This window comes from Rhyacophila brunnea, unplaced genomic scaffold (assembly GCF_057557595.1).
Source record: "Rhyacophila brunnea isolate RB1 unplaced genomic scaffold, BYU_Rbru_1.0 scaffold_4, whole genome shotgun sequence".
Classification (NCBI taxonomy): domain Eukaryota; kingdom Metazoa; phylum Arthropoda; class Insecta; order Trichoptera; family Rhyacophilidae; genus Rhyacophila; species Rhyacophila brunnea.
Genome location: NW_028233068.1, coordinates 42,511,758 through 42,533,358, shown reverse-complemented (window position 1 = coordinate 42,533,358; position 21,601 = coordinate 42,511,758). Strand labels below are relative to the sequence as shown.

General features: G+C 30.6%; 1 protein-coding gene across 1 annotated transcript in view; it reads right to left on the bottom strand.

Moving 5' to 3' along the window:
- The window catches only part of LOC147067386 (hexokinase-2-like), a 45,162-nt gene extending 24,161 nt beyond the window's left edge, over positions 1 to 21,001 (bottom strand). The window contains exon 1 of the mRNA XM_085953695.1: positions 20,715 to 21,001. The gene's annotated coding sequence lies outside the window, so the exon portion shown is untranslated. The remainder of the gene's footprint in view (positions 1 to 20,714) is intronic.
- Between the last annotated feature and the right edge of the window lie 600 nt (positions 21,002 to 21,601).

The following is a 21,601-nucleotide window of genomic DNA, read 5'->3' as shown; positions in this document are numbered from 1 at the left end:
AGTGAGATAAAGAGAATTTGTGAATCACAACGGTTGAATTAAGCCGAGAAGTAATTTCCCCTTATCATCACGCAGTAGGCTCTTTTCACAGTAGGATAATTAATAGTTTGACTATGACTGCAATAACTGCCTAAAAATACCAAAATTTTCACGATTAATATGAAATTGATTATGTCTATGTGATAGTGATGATAAGGCGTGTTATTGATTGATTTGTAACCCTTCAGTGACCTCAGATAAATAGATCACCCTACTTGGAGTTGGACATGCCTGACGTATACCAAAGGCATACTTTATTATATATTATGTTATTTTAAGATATAATTACGTAATTATGTAAAAAAATACGAATTTATGAAATTAATTGTGTAAGTACCTATGTACATTGGAAAGCAATCATGAATTCGATGAACATTATAAGTACCTATATACATTTTTGCTATACGCGTGTCGATTCATTAATCAACTTGAAGGGGAAGATTTACAAGTGCTATTACTAAAATGAGAAAGAAAACAGTGTAGGCGTATCAAAAATACTAGGTTAAATGCCCTGGTATGGGTTGAATTTTCGTAATTTATTATTCATTGATAATTTGAAAATAAATTCTTCCTTAAATTTTCTAGTATAGTTAGATATATAATAATATATAAGTATTTAGGTAAATTAAATATTACTTCTTATTATATGTACTTCGCCAGGACCTCGTGATTGAAATTTGGATATCGGTCCCATTCATCTTGGCATTCTGCGACATGCTAGACCTGTGGCTACTGGTAGACACGTGGCACCCAGCGTAATAATATAAAGAGAGTAGATATTGTTCAGCAAAATTAACCCATGTTTCTTGCTTATAACGCACAGTAGAACCTCAATTTTATATTTATTAACTTAACCATGAAACGTTATTATACCATCATGTTGCTTCACAGTACGGTTACCAAATTTAAACACAACATAGTTAACCATATTTTATACTAAATTAACTAAAAATAACTACATATATATAAATACAATACAGCAACACGTGCTTGCAATTTTTAAATGACGGTCATTCGAATTAATATTTAACGGCGATGTGTACAAAAAATATTTAATTCAGCCGTAGAAATTATATATTAGTCTACGCATATTGCGGAGATATACCTAAGCGTGCGAAATGCTTTCTTACTCGCACTTTTAATTCTTCGTTTTTGTTCAGACCTTGCGTGACACTCATAAATTGGTGCAACTATCCGAGGTATCCAGTGTTTGCTTTAATATTCCGATACAGTATGTCTAAAAGAACAGACAGCTCGGACGACACAAACGGACACCAACAATCTTATTAATTATGATCGCAATTATGCGCATTTGACATCTTTTGTTGCGACAGCTCATAGGTGCACACCCTTATTTATATCTTCAGGCCAGATGTTTATCGCTAGACTCTGGGTGAAACGTGTCTGGGTATGGGGAATGTATTTGGAAGTTTAGTATTCTGCGGTGGAAGCGATGAGAAGCTATAATATTAGTAGTAAACGGTGGAAATGTGGCATTCAATGGCACCTTCCCCCACAGCCTTAAAGTCAATAAAAAATGGATATTTTAAAAAAATGGACCCCTCCAAACCATTTTATTGTGTACGCATCTGATGCAACTTACCTTTGTGATATCGTCAGTTGAAATGTGCTACGTTTGCTTGTAGCAGATTTACATTAATACGTGTGTCCATTAGGCGTTAAAAGATCGCTACCTAAGTAGTTAACTGGACAGAAATAAAATAACGTGTCATAAGTCAAATAGCATAGAATTAATTACGTAACACTTAACACAAATTAGAGCATCTTCAATATATGTAATATGTGTGTTTGGAAAACTGATAAGTGATAACATATATTTTTTTTATAATGTAGCAGGCATAAACAATTCGGCAATAACTATCGATGGCTTAACAGAATATATTCGGAATGTTTTACAGGGAAGGGTTTAAAGTATCTAGTCTAAGCACTATAAAACATCAAGTAATCAATTTAAATAAAATCAATAACACACTTTACCTTAAAAAAAAACAATTATACCTACCATTATCGATCTAAGGTGGGCCTCCACAGAGTAGAGGTTATATGAACAGTTTTTTTTTTAATTGGATGCCAACCACTTGCTCAATCTTTTGGGTCCGTACTCAGTGTCCAAACACAAATTGAAAAACAATATGTGAATTTGCCAGACCCGGGAATCGACCCCCCTGGGCGTTCGTTATTTTACTTATGATTATTTTTCAGACAATAATTGTTGCTTTTGGGGATAAACTTCAATCAATACCTACCATTGAACCATATAATAATAATTATGTACTTACAGTTCATAATGATACCAAAAAACAAGAAAAAAATACATTTTCTAAGTGGCTATTTCAAAGACGTGGAGGCCTGAGGCGCTAATATGTTTGGAGGGCCCCTTTCGATATTTTTGCCATTGCGTGGTACAACAATAGCTATGTTGTTAGGATTTTTTTAAATTTTGGTTCTTTCTGACGAAACTATCATGGAAAAATCATATAAAATTAATGGAAATTGAATTTAACGTTTTATTCACGTTGAAGCGTATACTATGTATACGTGGTGTGAAATTTAAAGGTTAAGATTTTTCCGCAGGAAGAAATCGTTTTTATTTTGAGATCGGAAAATGTCTCGTGACGCAGATTAAGTAATAAAAGAAAACGAAAAACAAAACACAGTCATAGACAATTTTTTAGATACGCAACATTATTAGATGCCAAAATATGCGTTCGAAATAGCCGGCGAATATAAATATTGTCCGCATTTGATAATGAAAAATTATTATCGACCTGTCTAAAGTCCCGGCGCCATCTTGAGAAAACTTATTTAAAAAGTTAAAGTCTGCTGCGTAGACGAGAGATGAAAATACTATATTGATTTTATTGAAATATACGCATACATAGCCATGTACTTATATCACATTACGAGTATTGTGACACGGGTTTCTATTTTTTCTTTAATTCTATTGCATAAAATCAGTTAGCTCTAAATAAACATCGTGTAATTCGTTTCGTATTCCTACATATTAACAACCATTTTTCCTACGTGAACTGTCATATTAATTGAAACAGCATTTACTTTTATAACATTATTAATGGATAGGTATCTAATATAATTTCAGTTATTTTCAATATCAATACACTGTTTTGAAATGCATATTAATTGTTTTTAATGACACCAATAATATTTCATAGCATTACAATCAGAGCGTTGGAGCGGAGCTCGGAGTAGGAGCACGGAGCACTGCAGCAACATTACTTTACCCGGAGCAGGAGCGGAGCTGGAGCACCGAAAATTTGTAGTGCTCCACTGCTCCGCCTCACTTTTTGACAGAAGTAATGAGAGACGATTTGCTGACGAAAAAATTGTGTTAAATAGAATTAACAACAAAAATGACGATTACTTTAAAACTACTTATATTTTTATTTTTTTAACATTTGTATAGATATACTTTGATTAAAACTTTTTTCCCGGAGCGGAGCAGACCCTGCAGCGGAGCCGGAGCAAGTATTAGGTCCCGGAGCGGATCTGGAGCGGACCTGGAGCGGAGCAACTCAAAAAGGGCCCGCTCCAACGCTCTGATTACAATCATTATTGTTACTTACTTATTCAATAGATGTTTGTTCACACAAGCCATCCTTGGGTGTTATTTTACTAGGAACTAATTATTATCATTAATCATTATTTAACTCAGATTTCGCCTTTATTTCGATACTAACATGTATGTAAAAGCCGCATTACTTTAGGTTACCAAGTAGTAATACTGACTTAATTCCTTATATATCGCCTGTTATACACGTGTATGAATTTACTAGCGCCAATAGTGTATAGTACCTATATTATAAAAACTATCGCGATGATAACTGTTTACGCGTAAAAGTGTTGACTGTCTCGTCAATCTCATTCTTCATACGTAAGCGAGACGCGATGTTGTCATTGTATGGTGATATTTGACATGTTGTGAAAAATGATAAACATCAAAAAAATTCTGCGCGGTGTAGTTCGCAATATTTCCGGCACTATCGTTCTACTGCGCATGCGCATCAACAAATCCAATTATTGCGTGAAAATTCAGAAGCTGCTGATTTTTTTTTATCCATGCAATCTTGCAGCTTCCGCAATAATAGTGTTTACATATGTATTTTCTTGTTATGGCCGCGATAATACTTAGGTACTGCCAGCAGTAAATCCATGCACGTGTAAATATTCAATCACGATATGTTGATAGTTTTGATTGTTTTATTTTTATTAAATAATCACATTTTTAAGATTCTTTTAACATAATATAAGTTGACAATGCTCAGATAAACGTTACCTACAATGCCCTACAGGTCCTACATATTATAATCCTAATTTATCAGTGGCAATTTCACATAAAGGAGGAAGAATATACCAAAATCTTTAAAATAATTATTTTAATCTACCTATATCTTCGTCTTAATATAAATTTAGCCTAAATAGTCAAGTAGGTAATAAAAAAAATATCAAAGTAGCACAAAAATCCTGACAATATAACACTATTGATATTTTAACACTCGAAACATTTCTTCAAAAAGGCCTCCAAACCTGCCAATGCCGCCTCGTATTTAATAATATCTAAAAATATGTCATAACGTTTTATAAATAATCAAAAAGACCTACTAATTTTATTATCTGGCAATGTAAAGATATCGAATATCGGACATCCGAATGCTGTCCAAGGCCTTAACGTAAATATCTGGTTTTGACCACTTTCCGTTTCGATACGGTTGTATAATAATTGTTACATTTGGTGCCAAGTGAGCTAGTAAGTAACATAACTAAGAAAATTAATATTTTTTTGCAGAGAATCACTCCCTGGACGGGCACGGCAAAGCTTTCCTCGCCGATTGGCAGCTATTTTCATCTCGCCTTTGAGCACGAACGACCGAGCCAGCGTTTATTTTTATCTCCAAACGTGCACAACATTTTTTATTATAGTCATAATCATTATGTTGATTTTTCTTACAGATTGAGCCTTCTGTGGTTTTTCTATAAAATTACTGAAGCAAGTTCTAGTTTGACGTCCATAACTGTAATCTTTGTATGCAAGAAATATATTATAAGAATACGTCTTCCCCATTTCAGAGTTTTTATGCAAATTGGAGGTCCCAGATGTTATTTTTTAGCCTTTTTTAGGTTTTTAAACAACTTTCGGTATACTGTAACGATATGTTTTTATCACTATTAAAAATATCATAATATAATATCTACAGTTTCTTTTAGAATAAGTAAGAATTGCTAAGATTTTTTCTCTCTCTACGCAGCGGTAATATGTTATGGTCAGGGAACACAGAAATAATGGGAACTGAAATACCTGACGGATATGGAGTAACAGGCAACCGATGGTGTAGAAAAATATGGGATACATTTAAACACGTGTCAATAATACGTCATTCTAAACTTGTCCTTCATTCTCAGAACTGACGCTCATTTAAAATTTATGTATAACGCATCGTTATACATCGTATGACATCGTATGACGTTTCGTATGACACTCACACATTCAACAGCCTGCATTAAAATGTAGTGTATAGTCTATTATATTTATTAATCTGTTCTGTGGTTATGCCACTTCTAAATCAATATCTATACATATGCGTCAATAGATTGTCAGTGCCAGCGATGTGTTTATTTATAAAAAAAACAATTTTTGTTTCAATTTCAGATCGATAGCATCACTTTCAATAATCGAAGCGGATACACTATATTTACGTCTATTTATTTTTCATATATTATAGCATTTTTCTCATTAATATACAGAATGAAATTTATATGATCTCTCAGTGAACTCTTCTTGAAGTAATATTATAAGTAGACATGAATAACAACCATAAATAACATCAAACATTTCAAAATCTTTTATACGTCACAAGTTCAGGATTGTTTGCAGACACATGACAAATAAAATCGTAGAGAACATTGTTTGTAAATAAATACTTTTTTTTTTTAAATATTTGTCTTTCTCTTTTTTCAAAAATAATAAGACTAGTTAAACTCTTATATTACTTCTCCTTCTTCTATCCATAATGTCTCTTGTCGAAGGCCGAATCAGGTATTTACAATAGCTTGAAGTAGTATTAATACTATGAAAATCAACAGAAAGAGTTTTTTTTTGTCATTTGAAATACTCAGTAGCTTATTTAATTATTTGTTTACAATGTTTTTTAATATTACAAGTTTTATAAATATCGTAGTAATAAGTAAGTATGTAATGAGTGTTATTTATTTCCACTATTTTTTCATATACAAATTTAAAAAAAAAATACAAACTATACAATTATGTTAACCTTAATAATCATTCTAAACTTCGGACAGGTTATTGCAAGTATTGCACTCATTATAAAGAACTGTGTCTAATTACTTGCAATCTATCTTTTCGATTATTACTTTGACTTCTAACTTCCTTCCTAATACATATTATTCCACCAGTTTCCGGACAGCAGCATATTGCCCGAGGGCCTTATGGTTTTTTGAAAGATTGCACCATTAAGTACCAACTACGTCCTACGCGAAACGTGCAGTGCAAATAAACCAAGCAATCAACGAAAGGTCAACCACTTGCCAATTGCAAAAGTGATTTTATTTTATCTATCGGAATAGATTTCGTCGGTCGGTATTTGATTTTCAAATCTCGTTATTGGTGCTTGTTATACGTACATATTCATAATAATTACCAGACGATTTTATGTTAATAAGCAGGTAAGTATAGTATTTACGTCTACTTGTATGGACAAGCAAAAGATAGGCAGCATAGTATGTATTATGATCTCTGTTTTTTTTTAACTATAGTGAATGAGTTTTGTTATAGGAAGATACTTATAAAAATGATCATTTACAGTGTTCTCTATTTAAAAATAAAATAATAAATAACATAAAAAAAAACTATGCTACGCAAGAGACAATGCCGCATGAGAAGAAAAAACGTTATTAGTACTCAAATTATTAATATTTTTTCCAGTGAATAGGTACAAATTTTTTTATTTAAATTTTATTATTTGGAGTTTCATTATCTGAGTCTATAATGTTCTTATCATCATAAGGTATATTGCTAATCCTGTACATTGTATTTACAGATAAATTCAGCCTAATCTAAGTCTATGAGAAAGTCGGTAGGTAATTAGTTACTATATTATTATTATTATGCTATACGTTATCAATTTTATACAGTATTTAATATTTATCAATATGGCAAATTCTACAAGAAAGGTTTTTGTATTAATATATCTCAGCATTACTATTGTATCTTGCATTTGGTTATCGATAATGATAAAAATAAAGATCTTAGAGCGGTATGCACAATCTAAGATTTCGATCCTGAGGATAAGTCGCCGAAAAGCATGACTTAACTATAGACAATCCTGAGTATAGAGTTAAGGAATCCTTAACCATAGACTACTTTTGTTATGAACACGCCCCTTTCTGTATTACCATTTACCACTGACAGCTACTGTCAAAATAAATTCGCATGTCTATAAAACAGTCCATACACTCAAATTAATTTAACAATGTATCTCAATATGGATATTGATAGTTTTAATTCGTTTGGCATGTACTTGCAGAATATTATTTTACTTTTATACGCCATCCCGCAGAAATACAAGATACCAGATGATAGAATGACACTTGACGCTAGTGTTACCATGTTAAAAAAAATATCTTGCGGTGCTTGTGGAATCACGTATAATGACTTATAACGGAAAAATAAGAGTATTATAATTAAATATCAATATGTATTTATAGTTATTGCATTTATAAAGTGCAGTTGTCATATTTTTGTCATCGTTTAACTATTATAAAATAATTTACCTAAACTATAGGAAAGAGAATTTTTAAATATGGTATTATCTTCAATAGAAATGACCTTAACTAAGGACAATGTTTCTGCATAGTGTTTTCTGCTAAGGAAATTTTAGTTATGACAAATGTTTCTGCATTCCGCTCTTAGAAACTTATACTCTACTATAAGACAACATAATATAATCCATACAATTATTTAGGTCTGCACCCAATATGTTATGTTACCATTACCAGACACGTGGAATAATATGGTAAACTAAAAAAATCGTTGGAGCACCTTTCTGCATAATATTGTGAATAAATTATTATATATAATGTAATACTAATACTATACTTGGATCAGTTGAATTTAAGCGGTGTATTGACATATTGATGTCCGGAATAATAATTTTTAACTCGCGTGTCAACGTGAATAATAATTTATTTATTTAATATTGAATTTCATAGCAGTCTGGAAATAGTTATATCAACATTGTTTCTGAGAAATGTACTATTTTTGGCAGATATTCGAGAGTGAGGATCGGCACTGTCAACTGAATTTGATGCTTATTTCCATCAGCATTGTTCAAATACATTTTTGGCGCGTAAATCATCTAGAACTGCCAAATGGCGTTAAAAACCTAATTTCATAGATAATGCAAGTTAGCAGATGATTGTAATCGACGATCGGTTTTACACTTTAATGAAACAATAATAATATTATGTATCACTATGTTTATGAATATTATGCATAATTATTTGTATATTATTTAGGTAAGTACATAATTAAATTCCACGCGTATATTATAATGATCACACTACGAAACGTTATGTGAAATATATTATATTCGTATAGTAGGTATGCATTGGTTGAAGTGTTTTTGTGTACCTACAACAGCTTTAACTCTATTATTTATAAACAATTGAAAGAAATTAAGTAGGTACCTATATCAAGGGTGCTAAACCAAAAGTTGTTATCAATGTTATGGCAAAAAATATTTATTTATGAGGTTATTTAGAAAAAGTTTTTTATTACGAATTTACAACTGTTATTGACAGGCTAGTAATGGCGTAAGCGCCGTAAGCATTATATTATCATTTTTTTCAAATTGATCTATACTGTGATTCTCCAATAAAGCACTTTTTGCTTAAAAGAGTCTATAATATAAGTATAAAAAAATACGTTTCTTGTTTTGATGGGTATTGGAAGTTATGTTTGACGTTGACCGGTAATCGATAAATAATAAAGAATAGACATCTATTAATATATTTTGTCGAATCAGTAAATATCCCACAAGTACTATAATTATTTTCTATTAATAATGCAAGTTTATTGAGCATCGGGATAGATCCTGCTACGTCGCGTATGCAACTACAATTGCTACGTCTCTACAAGTGCTACGGCGCTACGCTTTCCAAGGTGGGAATATGATTTTACCACCATATAATAAATTTAACAATATAAGGGCGATTTATAATGTTATGATTGAGTTCTAGTAACCACTAAAATGATTTATATTCGTTTATTATGAATTGTTTTGGTCCGTGACTAACACACGCATTATAAATTATTGGGCACTTTTTTGTTTATTATTGTATAGTAATAGTAATATCAGTTTGATATTTAGAAACATAATATCTAAAGTTGTTTTATCTAGATTACGTACGTTTTTAGGGCAAATTAGAAAAATATTAAATACCTAATCAAATGCACATTTTATTGATAAACATTTGTGAACTCGTTGATCTCTATGATCTTTTCCTATAAAGTATTAACGTCACTTTAAGGAAGATAAGGAAATGTTTTGAAAAATTCACTAGTCAATGGCAACAACGCAAGCAAATATCTAATTATTTATGCACACATGCAAATCGATTTCAATGTTTATAAATAAAATTAATACAGTGCCAACATCATCTTTAAATAATACACAGCGAATATCTGTTTTATTATCCGCTTGAAAGATTATTACAATATACTAGTGCATGCATAATAAATTTATTATTAGGGCTTGTTTACATGGGCTTAGTAGGTACTAATCATTAGTACTCGTTACTCGCACTTGTACCGACACGCGGTAACAGGCCGATTACGAATACTTATTAACATTTTATTCGTCCAGTTTACACATGACGGTATTAGTGCGAATGCTGATTACTAATGATTAGCACTAAACCTGTGTGAACAAGTCTTTACAGATACAGTATAATATTTAGAATGTAAGTATTAATAGTCAAGTCTGTGATTTTTTTTCTCCGTTGCAATTTTTATTAGTCATGGGTCTTATTAGCACTGTTTGAAATTAAAATTGGCGTATGAAAGTATATTATTCAAAGACTTTTTGCGAGGATCTATCGTCAGTCGTTTTTATGCGCTGGATCTTTTTAGAACAGGATTGAAAAAAATAGCACGTCAATTTGAGTCGGCACTGTGATTTATATCTGTTTAGATCAGGGGAGGGCAAACTGCGGCCCGCGGGCCGCATGTGGCCCGCCGGGTATTTTTTCGCGGCCCGCCATCGATAATTGTACTTGTGATTACGAATAACTTTTTTATAATTTTTAAAAAAATATTGATAATAGATCATAATTTGAAGAATTTGTTGTTTCGTAAATGTATTATCTCAGTACGTATTCCTTGCGTCTCGTCTCACACTATGTAACCACGATTTTCTACGTTGAACATCGATTTCAATAGATATTGATAGTGTACCGACAGAGCTACAACTTGAGATTATTAATCTGCAGTGTGACACTGATTTAAGAGAATTGCATCGTCGTGAAGAAATCTCCAAATTTTACAATGCCCTTAATTCAGACAAATTCGACCAACTTAAAGAGTAGGTATGCAAGAAAAATGTTCGTTATTTTTGGATCAACCTATATATGTGAACAAACATTTTCGATCATGAACCTCAATAAAAAATCTTTACGATAAAATATCTCCGATGCCCATTTACTAGCAGTTTTGAGAATATCAAGTACAAAATTCACCTAAATTTAAAAAAATGTTAGGTTTGGTTAGGTTAACCTAACAAATAATCCAGTTTATCGGCTATTTTCAAAATGCGTTTTCCGCTGCCTCCGGTATAACCGAACAGTACCATAGTTTTCTTTTAAATACCTACGAATATTATGCATTGATTGATATTTTGTACTTATTTAAGAAAAAAGTCATAAGTCACAGATTTATTAATTTTTATATACAATCTATAACATGGAACTCAGAAATAATGGGAACTTAAATACCTAACGGGTAAGGAGTAGCAGGTAACCGATCTCGAGTAAGGAAGAATCCGGGATAAACTTAAACACGTGTCAAGAATACGTCATTCGTCGAATACTGACAACTGCTCTCGGTATATGCATTGACGCTCATTTAATATTGGTGTATTTACACACACTATTGCTCTTGCATAATGCGTGTTTCATTTTCGTAGGACACTCACACATTCAAAATGTAGCGTATTGAATATTGCACATCGGAATTATATTTATTATCTGTTCTGTGATCTATACACTTACGCGCAAATCCATTGTTTAATTTCGATAACTCCTTTATTTCGATACTGATTTTAATTCTAATAAAATTGTTTCTACTTACTAATTTTGAACAATGTGTTTTACAAAATTATTTCGATTATTCGAGACAAAAAAGTTGATCTTCGATTAAATAACAAACAGCAGCGTAAAATGCTAATCTGTTATATTTTATACATGCGGATACTTTGGCTGGCACACAAGATTGTTATGTAACGTTTGAATTTTAAATTAAAATATACTTATAGCGACAATCGGACTGATAAGCGATTCTAGTTTTATTTCTGATTTCAGTTCATTGCTTATTCTCAATGTAATAAAACTCCAACGCGTGCTGTGTCGATTCTGCATTCCACTCGATGTGTTTTTCCAATTGAGCATTAAATCGGCTATTAAGTTTCCACATGAACAACATAAAATTGCTTATTTATGGTGAATTTTCATTAAATCATTCTATACACAATACAGGGCTCTAAATGAACCGGAGCGCCGTTCCTGTTCATAAAATCCCCAAGACTATCGCTCCGCCTCGTGGAAATAATATTTATTTCACCATCTGAGCTAGATATGCCATATCGACTACTTAATCTGCAACTCCATTTGAGCAAATTATTCAGGAAGGAGAACAAACATAATAATTTAACTATCGAGTGGAATTTAACAATAATTCCAAAAATACACATGAAAATTTGTTTACAAATAATCTGCACTATGAATTAATACACTATTTTAGCTTCCCTTTTATATATAAAGAAAATTTGTATGAAGAACGGAGTTGTTCCATTTATAATATTTGGAATTTGGCAAATGCAGTTGGCTGTTTTGTTTGAAGAATGATAACGCATTTACTTATAGGTTTAGGAGTTTGAAGTTTTGTGTGAGAATAGAAAATAATATGCTTTATAACAAAATCCCATCACAAGCTCATTCTTGGTCAAAAGTCCAGTTAGCTGGTTTGTAGATTAAGCAGTCGATATAACAAAAAATCACGCACACTTATTTTTTTTTTAAATTTTCCATTTTGAGCGTTGACACAATATAGTTAAACGCGTTTCATTACGTACGTTCTATGTCATACGTTATGTTATGAGTTATGACTGTTATGAGTAATATATTAATTTATCATCCTGCGCATGTATTACGAGTATAAGACATTCATTTGAACAACAACTTTTCAGAACTGTTATAAATGTTATTGGATGATATTACGATAATAAATGCACACAAAAAAGTTTGGCAAGTTAATTAGGAAAATTTAACTAAAATTAAATTGTTAATTTAAATATCGAATTGTTTGTTATTTCAAATACCACATCTTTCAATCAAGTGAAAAAATTATGACATCCATTTATATGTATGTATGAGTATCTCCGTCAAATCGACGAAATTAATAAAACTGAAGATGGCCGTGTGCCAATGACATTAATATGGACGAATCATCTGGAAAAGAAAATGACACTCACTTTATTGTCGGCTCTGCCGAATGGCATAATATGTTCTAACGCCATTACAATAAAGGTGATATTGCTATAAATTCCTGTTGGGTCTGCCGAATGGTTCGGTTCGAACGGGTTCGCTCAAATTAACATTGACATTAGAAACACTGCTCTAAGGCCATTACAATAAAGGTCATATTGCTATAAATTCCCGATGCGTGATATCGCATAATGAAAATTGCGTGACGTGACGAATGCGCGAATTTACTTGCTAGCTACTGTATTGAGTGCGTCGTCCATTAATAATGTCATTGCCGTGTGCTGATACACAATTATTACACATTTTTTTTTTTAAATAAGTAGTAAAATAAAACAATGTCCAGAGATTTTCTCTATCCCACATAAAGATTATGTCTCGACTATTCCAAACAATACTAAGACTAAAGAGTCTCTTTATTATTTATGTGTATCGTAATATGTTGCATTATTGATATGCAATTATCGTAATGCATTGGTAAGGATCGGCACACATTGCGTCTATGAATTATCTGGGCCGATGTGTACTGTAATTGTGTGTATACAATCATGACGTCAGAACCGCGCTTGGACAACGGACAAGCCTTCTCGACACACCTCTCCTTTTTATAGCACACCTCTGCGAGACTGCAACTAGAATTTGTGAGAACCAATACAGGTGTACAAGATTGCATTGATTGTTAGTGATGGGCAAGTGTACAATAAAATATAATGTACGAGGAAGAGATTATATCAACATAAAATATATTGCCATGACATTCGTTTTATGCAATAATAATATGTCGACCTCGTGATTATTTAAATGTTAAAAAATGCCACCGAATTTTTATTAAAAGCACACAACACAATTGAAAAAAAAATGATGCTGATTTTTTTAATGAACCGAGGTTTTGCATAACTATTTAAGTACCCATAGTTCATACAAGTGTTTAATTTTAATTTTCTGTGCAAGCTACTTAATTTTACTGAGTAAATACTATTATACTAAAGATTTTTAAATATACGGTGACTACTCGTCCTTTATTGTGAGCGCCAGTGTCTTTTAGATTTATTTCATTTTCAAAAACCCCATTATTGTCTTTTATTTTTGCCCATTTACAAATAAAAACCATCACCTTGACCAGAATTGCTAAAAACGGCTGGACATGAAACATGAGATAAAATAAATTTGAAAAACTAGCTATTTGGACTGTATATTTTGTGAAGAAAGCTGTTTGGTAGGATAAATAATTGGAAGGAAACGCTTAACTAAAAAAAAAAAAAGATTTTGATTCTGGACGGATTTATATTTACCGTAATTATAATATGTATGATGTATTTAGGTATTCTGACATTAAATTTTAAAAAAAACTGATTAATAAAATAAACATAAGTAAAAAGTGTTATTCAACAAATCTGACAACTTGTAAGTGAAAATGGGACAATACTGTACCAGCCGTGAATAAGGGTTACATGTAAAACGTAAAACATTTCACCGTGGCACAGTTCACCGTGAGCTTTCTTATCAGAAAGAGATGACCGTATACTATACAGTCTCCAATTTTATTAGATTCAATAGGAACATTAATTCAATTTTCATATCTGATTTTGGCAAAATTCATGAATTCAAGAATGAAAACTTAACCTAACCTAACAAATAATCCAGTATATCGGCTATTTTTAAAATTTTTTTGCTGCTGGCTTCCTGCAAAGTGTAAGTAAACCGACAAGAACCGTGTTTTATTTAGACATGAATTTTATGTCAGTACTATACGACCCAAAGAGGTCGGTAATATACGGCCATTATTATTTCCGATACAACATTTTACGGTGAAGTGTGATACGGCGAACTGCATACGTACAAGTTTCCAGACACGGTGAATAAGTAGGTAACTATACGAGAACCAAATTTTCAGTAGAACGATTTAAGCTTTGTTATTTATTTATTTAATTATACAAACATCCATGACGATATAGTTTTAAATAATTAATTATTTAAAAAATACGACTTATGATAATTTGGAAACAAGACTTACCGGTACAGTTCGGTTATCAGGAATACAGCGGAAAACACATTTTGAAAATACCCGATATACTTACTGGATTATTTGTTAGTTTGGGTTAGTTTAGGTTGGGTTAGGTTAGGTTTGGTCAGGTTAAACTAACAAATAAACCAGTATATCGGCCATTTACAAAATGTGTTTTCCGCTGTATTCCTCATAACCGAACTGTACCAATCTTTGTCTTTTCAAGTTATGTCGGTTTTCCTTATCAGCACTGCATTATCTATCCACAATATGGAATATTCTTAATATCAACAACTGCAAACGTCTGCCCATTGTTGCATAATAATTACTGAACTATGAATAATATATTATTATTGTATGCGTCGTACGATGTATGTTGTTTTTCTATACCATGTTATGTGACTATCGTCTCAATTAAAAAGCATTCTGCTTAGGTGTCAGAAGTCAATCGAGATATCCTCGACTCATTTAAAACTATTTATTTATTTCTAGCTGACACGATATATTTAAATAGGCACCTGGAATTTAATTTTGTTATATAATAAAAACTCGATGAACCAGATTTGATGATTCTAATTGAAGTCTAAAACTGAATTGAATCATCCATTTTTTAGAATTCAGATATTCATGGATGCGAAGACCTTCGCAGGGTTGTAAAGAAAAAACTATAAAAATGCACCATATTATCTTATTATTGGTTTTGGCTTTGACTATGGTCTGTTACTGTTGTAGGTATAGTACGATATTTCACGAAATCATATTTTTATTAAACAAGCACAAAACGAATATAAAAGATTGCGAGAAATATAAATCCAAATCAAAATATTCCGATGTAGATAGTATTTAGTTAACCAGTGGTTCTATACTATACACAATGCGGCTAAAGTGGTAAATATATCACTTTATCATATTTATGTGTTGAGGTATTATGATTGTTACAATAAGTTAGACGTCTATAAACTGTCAAACTATCTATATCGCTCTAAAAGTTAACACAGCCAAGAAAGAGACTGTTGAACTATAGCCTTTTTGACAATTTGGACGGTTAACCGCATCAATACATAAATATGATAAACTACCGTCGATGGCCGCCTTGTGTGTATAAAAGCTTCGCAGGTTACTATGTATGTAAATGATATGGAATGATGATAATCACCAAAAACCAAATTTCCTCAAAAATAATTGATAAAACCGATATCCGATTTAAAAAAATATTTGCTGAATATAAACACAACACTAAATCAGTAATTTGACAGTCGAAACATTTCTACATCAAAAAACGACGTCCTAAATAAATGAAGCAATTAAAATAAAATATTTTAAAATTCATCGTCTTTTAGAAAACATTAAATTACTCAAAGTCAAGTAGTACGTATTTTACAACGTTTTTATTAGGTCGTATTCTTATTTGTCCGGTGGTTGTTTGTCTGGTACAAATCTTGCAATTGATTTTTAATTAACTTTCCGACTAGCTAGACATTTGAAACTTTTAGAATATATCAGAACACGATGCCAATGCATTTTTTTAATACTTTTAGCCATCTTTAAGTAGAATTGAATTCATTTTCAGTTAATTCTGTTTTGTATTAAAAGTTATTTCGACACCATTATTGGTTGCTAGGGGTCTGGGGTCCTAGCAACTAAATTATTAATATATACGTGCGTTACTATGGAAATCAATATGACATGTCAAAATGACATTTCAGTATTATTTCTATCAAGTACAAATTGTTTTGATCGTTTAAACTAGTCAAGTCAAGTTTATATGATTTAACAGAAAATTTAAAAACGTTGTATATAAAAAGTTATTTTTATCTTGTATATATTATTACTGATATCTGCAAGCCACTGCAATTTTCTAATCTGTAGCGATAATATTGTAATAACGCAAACATAAAAATATACGTACTGGCAACTAGTACTAGTCAGATAAATAATATCGCTAGGATTATCAGATTTATAATAATTATCTTTGCATTTCTCGTAATAACATAATAACACACTGAAAATATTGTCCACTGTGCAAATTTAATTTATAATAACAAGCAATTAGCAAGTAGGCACCCAACTATTAGTTACGTCAGAATTATTGTATCGAGATATAAAATCACCATCCGTGGAATAAACATGCAATTATTTTATATTTATCAACACACGTTTGTCATATTGACGTCTTAATATTTTTACGAAATAAGATGTTGTTATTCTTATTATGCAGAAGTTTCCATAGATTTAATTTCCTGTCATATTATATTGTGTGGATTTTTTTTTATATAATGATGAAACGTTATTATATATGACTATTGTGTATACCTTATATATACGACTTTCAAAGAATCATATTTTTGTTATCATAGTTTTGTCATTCTACTGAAAACCTACTCATTTTTTTCCGAGAGATATTTAATAGCAAGTATATATTTATAACTACACACTCAATTGGTAATATTATCAAACAATAATATTATTATTTACGCCTGTGTATGTTATATTATAATGTCCTAGCTTTTTTATTATTTACACATTTAATTGTCAGAATGAACTCTGCAATGAGCTTGATCAGTTTAGATACTCGTGGGGGCAAATACACACAGTGAAATAATCACACACCCAGAGAAATATAATATTTTTTGTTATGTTTACGATCACAAAAAAATACGTTTGTCTGCAGTGTTTGATATTTGACAAAGATGTGCTGTATAACAAAGTTTTTATTAGCTCATATTCTTATTTTTCCGGTGGTTGTTTATCCAGTACAAATCTTGCAATCGATTTTTAACTAACCTCTCGACTAGCTAGACATTTGAAAATTTTAAAATATATCAGAACACGATGCCAATGCATTATTTTAATACTTTTAGCCATCTTTAAGTAGAATTGAATTCATTTTCAGTTAATTCTGTTTTGTATGGAAAGTTATTTCAGAAAAATCCGTAAAAAGTTAACGGGGTGGTCCTAGCAACAAAATTATTAATATATACGTGCGTTACTATGGAAATCAAAATGAAATGTCAAAATGACATTTCAGTATTCTATATTTGTTTGTTTGTTTTTTATTTACTTCATATCAAGTACAAGTTTGAGCATATTGAGCATAATAATTCAATAGAAAATTTAAAAACGTTGTAAGTATATAAAAAGTTTTTTTTATCTTATAATTATTTTATATTTTTCTTTCTCATCAATATTATAAATATATAAATAAATCATACTTAATTAATTGCATTTACAGCTTGAATAAAATTATTAAACATTGGCCGAAACCAACTACTTATAACTATTCCCAACAAATTATAACCCAATCACCATACAAAACAATTATTATTATATTTACTGTTTAAATAAAATGTATTTTTAGTTAAATTTAATATTTGGAAACACTAAACACGTTAATTGACGTCTTGTTTAGATGTTTAGGTCTTTTCGGATGTTACGGGATTAAAAAAGTTCAAAAGAATTTTTTGAGACTCCCTTTACTTGAGATTGTATGGATACCATCCATGGCTTTAATTAACTGGCTTTCTCTCATGTATGTTTACATAATGTAGTACACTTACTAGACGATATTTATATTTGGCTACGTATTTTTACCGACGCGGTAAAAATTAGAATTCTGCCATTCTTGGTTGTATTGCCCTATGTGTCCCTGATAACTATCTTATAAATCGGGAGCATTAGTTGTTTGTTCTCCCAAGGTGCAGAACTAACTTACCATTGGTAATGCCAATTAGGAGGGCAATAACTATGTTCAACGAAATCACTTCGGATATTGACATATTATTCCACTTGCGTGAGGATGAGCATAGGTGAGCACTGTTTTATAAAATATTAAAATAGGGTCTGCTTAGCTCATTCGGTGTATTTTCTTGTATCTAATTAATATTTTTTGTATTTACATTTTTCTACTGTTTAATAACTTAATACTGATATATTTCTTTGTTTCTAAATATCGGGTCGTGAACGTCTTAAATTAATAATTTGTAATATTCACTATATGTTAAAATAAATAAAATTGAATTATCACCATTTTTGACAGTATTTTAATAAATATGAATCAGATCATAAATCCCAAAAAGTCACTTAACATGTTTTTGCCCTGGGTCTTCATTAATTGACCGTATACATATTGATAATAGAGACATCACTAACATAATATAATATGTCGACATTTCTTTACAATATATAGGTACCTATCTTACTTTCGATTTTAATCTGTTAATTTATTTCTCGCATTTAACAAAAACCGGTCTCAAGTGGTTTCGAGGTCACTGATTATTTGGATATCTACATACTATTAATTATAATTAATGTAATACACATGCTTCAGAATTTTGGCTAATGTGTGTTACTATGTAAACAGTAAACTTTAATAGATAATGATAATAAATACGACATTGTCACTGTGTGGAAGAAGTAACCATGCGGATTATTGGCTAAGAACGTATGCAGTTTATGTTCACTTCATGGAAAAAATATAGAAATTTGTTCGACTTATAGCTGATAATATCCACGTAATTAATAGCCGTCAAACGAAACAGGTAAATGCCTGGTCATGGAAAATCGACGCCGCGTACGATTAAATAACTGCATAGGAAAAACAGCACTAATTATGTTATATGATTTTTATTAACCAGTTTTGTTTACTTTATGGCTGCTCCATTATTTAAAAATTGCACAAATAAAACTGCACTGGTATATATTATAATAAAATAAGCTTTGCAAATCTGTATTATCAAACATTATTAGTGTGCGAAACTCAAAGTGATCAATATAAACGTATTGGTTTGTATCGTTATATAGATTATAGAGTGAATTAATTTTCTTTAGTATGTAATAGTTTTTTGAATAAGTTTGTTAATTTAATATGCGGCGGTTAATTCTTGTCAGGCAACGATATGTACTAATGTTGTTCATTTACTATGTGATTTTTACCGTATGTAAACAACGCACGTATTATTTTTTGTTAATATTAGTGTTTTTAATTTTTTCGAAAAAAAACAAGCTTCATTTAACACCGATAGCACTGTATAGAATATTTTTTAATTCATAACCACTATTGTAAAATTACTATGACGAAAAACATTTTATTAAACGTATTCATCATTTAGTACATAATATGTATTCACATAAAAATATGTTGGTATACAAACAACACGTGCTTCGTCGGCATGCTAGACTTTATTGAATATGTTTAACAACATTCTAAGTAGTTTACTAAGGTAACATACGAAATACATATTAAAACTGTTATACAATTGCGAAAATGTGGAATCTCACGAAAAGATGTCAAAGATTGTTGGGAAGACATTTATAATACATTCATTATTTTGAAAGCTTCCCTAAATAAAGGTTTATTTATTTAATGTCACAATGTTGACTAGGTAAACATAATACATCATCTTTTTCCTCTACAAAAAATAAATTAATATTTTTATATTTTGTATTTAAAAATATATTATCGTGGTTTAATATAATGGCGAAATCTTCTTGAAAACACCAAAATCTATAAATATTTGATAATTTAATATACAGGTTTAACTAGAGAAACAATCTTTATTATATTTTAATTAATTAATCACTATCCATTCCATTTTTCATTTAATTAATTAACTTATGATTATTATAAACCATTAAATAAACATAATAATTATAGAAATGAATAATACAAATACGTAAATTCATACTATGTATATTATTTTTCCAATACATAAAATAACAGATTCATTGAAGAATGCATTTCAAACAATGTTTAACTATTTTGTAAATATTTCTTGTGATTTTTATTAGTTATAATATATACATAATTAATACTTTTCAAATTGAGTACAATATCATAAATGTATTAGAAAAAAATACTTACCAAAATAGTGTGTAGATTACGATTGACAGCGACAACTTTTCACCGAATATCTAAAATAGTCTTATGAAACTATTTTTATTTACTTATACAAAACACTGATAATTTTCTTATGGGAAAATTAAAAAAAAAATCTAAGATGTAAAGAAGAAAAATTTTTTTTTTGACTTGTTCACGTTTTAAAATATATATTCCTAAATAAATAATTTATTTAAATTTCAATATTATGCATTGTTTATTTAGGGATAGGTGTGTAGAGGTGTGTACTGCGTGATATGGTGGCGCAGTATGGCTATAAGCCGACCGCGGAATGTAATAACTATGTAACAATTCACAGTGGTATGGCAAACATTTTGTTAGCAGGAGGGTGCAAATATAAAAAAAAACATTTTGGTGATTGCATTTTTTATCTTTTTATATTAAAGGAGACAAAGAAATCTTCGACATTAGAAGTTGCATGCATGTTAACTAGAAGGTAATAACGACGATCATTGCAAAAGAATTAAAAATATACTTTTAATTGAATATTTAAATTGAATTTAATGACATTGGATAAGCATTCACATGGATAAAGGTTGTTACTTAGATTTCTTGAGAAAAAAATTGAAAAATTCGCACCGTGAGTGTAAAACCAAGACAAGTGCAAATTTTTCAATTTCGAGATTCAATGCGAAACAACTGCGAAAGTCGTGAACTTGATAATGTAAAAGTGAAATAACTGAAATGACATGCAATATAATGTAGATATAAACCAAATATTATGTTTTTTTTAAATTTCTATTTGTCCTGACAAAACGAAGACTTCAAACCCTAATATCTCCAAAATATGTCTTTTGCAGATGTCTTGGTTTTACACTCACGGTGCGGTTGATTCACGTATCTCGAGATAT